Source organism: Myotis nattereri (genome assembly GCF_964212035.1).
Source record: "Myotis nattereri genome assembly, chromosome: 1".
Classification (NCBI taxonomy): Eukaryota; Metazoa; Chordata; class Mammalia; order Chiroptera; family Vespertilionidae; genus Myotis; species Myotis nattereri.
This window is the reverse complement of record NC_138075.1, coordinates 131,204,260-131,209,130: the sequence shown is the minus strand read 5'-3', so window position 1 is coordinate 131,209,130 and position 4,871 is coordinate 131,204,260.

Here is a 4,871-nt window from a genome sequence, read left to right as displayed (position 1 = left end):
GGGCATCAACCTTCAACCCCTCTGCAAATTTCAATCAGTCAGTGACCTCTTCAGGGCAACCCCAGGCAGTGCAGGATTGGACCTCCACTCAACCACCCATGCAGTACTAACCCCAGACTCGCCAGTAGCAGCCATTCCTACAGGAGTGTCTGGGCCGCTGCCTGAGGGAACCGTAGGTTTAATATCAGGACGGAGCTCCACCTCGTTACAGGGGATCTTAGTCATCCCAGGAGTTGTTGATGCAGACTACACAGGAGAAATACAGATTTTACTTTCCCCACCCACCACAACTATGCAGATTCAGCCCAACCAGAGAATTGCCCAATTAATCCTGTTACCAATACATAAAATAGGGACAGCTGTTATCCAGGAAGCTAGAGGGGCCGGAGGCTTTGGATCTAGTGATGCAGCATTTTGGATACAAGAAATCCATGCTACTAGACCTACAAAAATTTTACAAATTCAGGGAAAACCAATTGAAGGTCTATTGGATACAGGAGCAGATGTTTCCTGCATAGCAGAGAAGGATTGGCCCTCTTCATGGCCCACGCACACCACCTCCACTTCCCTAGTAGGACTAGGCAAGGCATCTAATGTAAAAAAGAGTTCTCAGATTCTAACTTGGACTGATGAAGATCAACATTCAGGAACATTCTGTCCCTATGTAATTACGACTATCCCCTTTACATTATGGGGAAGAGATATCTTGTCTCAAATGGGAGTTGTATTATATAGCCCCAGTGATAGAGTAACATCACAGATGCTAGACACGAGATTTAATCCAGGAAAGGGATTAGGAAAGGAAAGTAATACCTCACACTCCTCGACAGGATCTGTAATTGGGGCCATTGCCCTTAGGACTGCTGATCCCATAGTCTGGAAATCGTCACAACCAGTATGGGTTGAGCAATGGCCCTTAACATCTGAGAAAATATCAGCAGCCCGACAATTAATTGATCAGCAATTAGCAGAGGGACATATAGAGCCATCAAATAGTCCCTGGAACACACCCATATTTGTAATAAGAAAGAAATCAGGCAAGTGGAGACTTTTGCAAGATCTAAGAGCCATAAATGCCACCATGGAAGATATGGGCTCCTTACAACCTGGATTGCCCTCCCCTGTGGCAATTCCACAGGAGTATTGTGTTGTTGTTATTGACTTACAGGATTGTTTTTTCACTATACCTCTTCACCCAGCTGATTGTCAAAGATTCGCATTCAGCATACCATCAGAAAACTTTAAACAGCCTTATCAGAGATACCAATGGAAGGTTCTCCCACAAGGGATGAAAAATAGTCCTACATTATGTCAAAAGTTTGTAGGTCAGGCATTGCAAGTTATTAGAAAGAAATTTTCAGATCTATATCTTATTCATTATATGGATGATATTTTACTAGCTCATAAAGATCGGGCTACTTTACAGGAAATTCTTACTCAGACCATCCTTGCTTTAGAAGAACATGGTCTAAAAATAGCCCCAGAAAAGATTCAGACTGAACCTTCTTTTTCATACTTAGGCAGAATATTACATACCTCTACTATCACCCATCAGCCTCTACAATTAAGAAAAGATCATTTAAACACACTGAATGATTATCAGAAACTATTAGGTGATATCAACTGGGTCAGGCCATATCTAAAAATAACCACTCTTGACTTAAAACCTCTATTTGACATTTTAAAGGGAGATTCTAACCCTAAGTCTCCCCGACAATTAACTGTAGAAGGAGAAAAGGCTATAGCAAAAATAGAATAGGCCATCAATAAACAGCAACTACAGTATCTAGATTATTCCAAATCTTGGGCCTTAATTATTCTAGCCACTAAATATACTCCTACAGGATGCTTGTAGCAGGAAGGACCATTAGAATGGATACATTTACCTGTCACTCCTAGGAAGATTGTACCACCCTATCCCTCCCTAGTGGCCACTCTCATTATCAAAGGTAGACGACGCAGTATCGAACTCTTTGGAAGAGAAGTTACTGAGATAATAATACCTTATAAAAGAGAACAATTAGACACACTATTACAACTTGAAGAAGAGTGGCAAATAGCTATAGGTAACTTCCCAGGACAAATTTTACATCATTTGCCAAGATCACCTATATTGCAATTTCTCTCCCTACATCCGTTTATATTTCCTATTAAATGTTCAAAAGAACCATTATCACCTCCTGCCTCCTTAGTATTCACAGATGGTTCCTCTAATGGTAGGGCAGTAACAATCATTGACTCAATAACCCATGTTCAACAAACTCTAGAGACGTCAGCTCAGAGAACAGAGCTTTTGGCAGTCATTTATGCTTTTGAACAATTGCAACAGGTTCCCTTTAACTTGTACACTTACTCTCAATATATAGTTAAATTATTTCCTCATATTGAGACCGCCTCTCTCCCACAAGGAAGAACAGCCATTTTCTCTTTGTTAACTCAGCTACAAACTTGCATTCACAAACGAGAAAAGGCTTTCTATATTGGACATATTAGAGCTCATTCCTGCCTACCAGGACCCTTAAGCGAAGGAAATTATCAGGCGGATTTACTAACTCGCCCAGTAGTTTGTACAGCTCTAGAAGAAGCCCGGCGGTCTCATGCCATTCACCATCAAAATGCTTCTGCTCTCCGTCTATATTATCGCATACCTAGAGAAGCTGCTCAAAGTATTGTGCGTGACTGCGGCCATTGTCCTACTCATTTTCCTAGCCCTGCTACTGGAGTTAATCCAAGAGGACTTAGACCCTGTGACTTATGGCCGATGGATATTACTCATGTCCCATCTTTTGGCAAACTTTGCTATGTGCATGTTTGTATTGGTACCTTTTCTCATGTTATCCTTGCTTCTGCATGTACAGGAGAAGCCTTTAAAGATGTAAGTCAACATCTATTCCAATGCTTTTCCTACCTAGGAATACCAAGGGCACTTAAAACTGACAATGGGCCTGCCTATACCTCTAGAGCTTTTAAAAACTTATGCTCTACATTCGGCATCGCACATACTACAGGAATACCCTACAATCCTCAAGGCCAAGCAATAGTAGAAAGGGCTCACCAAACTTTAAAAACACAAATTAAAAAATTACAAGAAAATGAGTTTAAATATTCCTCTCCTCATCATGTTCTACAACATGCTCAATTTGTAATTAATATACTAAATGTAGATTCTGAGGGAAATTCCCCGATGTACAGGCATTGGAACCCTGATCTAACTAAACCTAAAGCCCTCGCCAAATGGAGAGACTTGCCTACAGGAGCCTGGAAGGGACCTGATGTACTTTTAACCCAGGGGAGAGGATATGCTTGTATATTTCCACAGGACGCAAACTCACCTGTGTGGATTCCAGACCATCTAGTCCGACCTTATGTCTCACCGCCCGCCATCTCTGCCTCATCATAGCACACCTGACCAGTGCCCGTCTGCAGCAGATGTGCAGCCCTGAGCTGGAACAATCTGTCCATTGGGAGGATCACATGTGCCTCCATTTTGTCTTTCCACATGTCCCAGCTTTGCCCCACATCTCCTTTCCTTTTTCCTTTTTTTAAAATCTAACTACTTGTTTGCTGGTTCTTTGGCCTTTCTCCTTCTTTCCTGAACACAGCGTTTTCTAGAATCTCCCTACCCTACTGTTCCAGGAAGGGCACCTCCCTTTTATGCCGTGACTAGGGGTGTTTGGTATATGCCCCATACATGGAGTTGTCTTGTGCCAAGAGCCTGACATCCTGGGCTGAGAAAGCCCTGTTCCAGGACTCTCCTTTGTCCTGTATTGGCGCCTCTTACCCTTGTGCCAAGAGGGACCCTCTTCTTACAATCCAATTGCCCATAGCTGTTGCCTGAGCTCTCTGTTCATGCTGAGGTTGAAGCCTCATGGTGGCTGGTACCATGGATCTGTCTCTGGCCCAATGGCGTAAGCTGGGCCCTCTCTAGAGAAGAAACCTGAGTTCCCTATGATCAATGCCAGAGCCTCGCCAGCAGGCGAGGGAATCCAAAGGCAGTTGCTGGGCATGGAGGCCAGAGGGACATAGGCTATCAAGGAGACAAAACTGAACCTCACATCACCCTACTTGGCCCAGAGATGGCTGGTAGTCAACGACGGGTAAGACTCCACAGGGTGGGGAAACCTAAGACAGGCACAGTCGGGGGCCAGTAGGAGAAAACTTGGGGTGCAACAAAGGTGGGGCACAGACCCCCCTCCCCAATGGTGCAGGGGCTTGAACACTCGCCCCTTCTGAGGAAGGTCTCCTGTCCCCATGGCTGCTTCCTGCTTCCCATGCCCAGCTCAGATCGGGACCCAGGTAAAGACAGAGACTGGCTGACAGCAGCTGCCCTCTCACTGCAACAGGACTTGTTTTCCATTTCTACCTGGGACCACAGGGAAAGGGGAAGCTGAAGGAAAGGGCTGTGTCAGGATGCTGCCTTCTTCCCTTTCTTCTCCCTCTTTTTTCTAAACACTTCCATGCCTTGTAGTTCTTTTGCTTTCTCTTCTTTTTCTACTACCCTCCATTTTCCATATCAGCTGGATCCAGAGGGCACAGCTTACTCCTCCTTGGACACCGACACCACCATCAACCAGGGCCCTAATGGACCCTTTGATGCAGCCCTTCAACTCGCTGACACTTCGGGAAGCCCGTCGCCAGTGATGCCGCCCGCTACCAGACCAACAAAGACAATCAAACCAACAACTTGAGGACAGCTGAAATCCCTTGACTGAAGAGGCCGGCAACCTTCTACAGGAATGGGGTTCCTTGTGCACTCCATCCACTATGTTTATAGTTATGCTCACTGTCATTGCTTGCCAGTCTTCTTCCGAGTTTTAAATCTGAGAGGTGGCCACTGATTTGCATGTGCTATCATTTAAAAAATAAAAAAG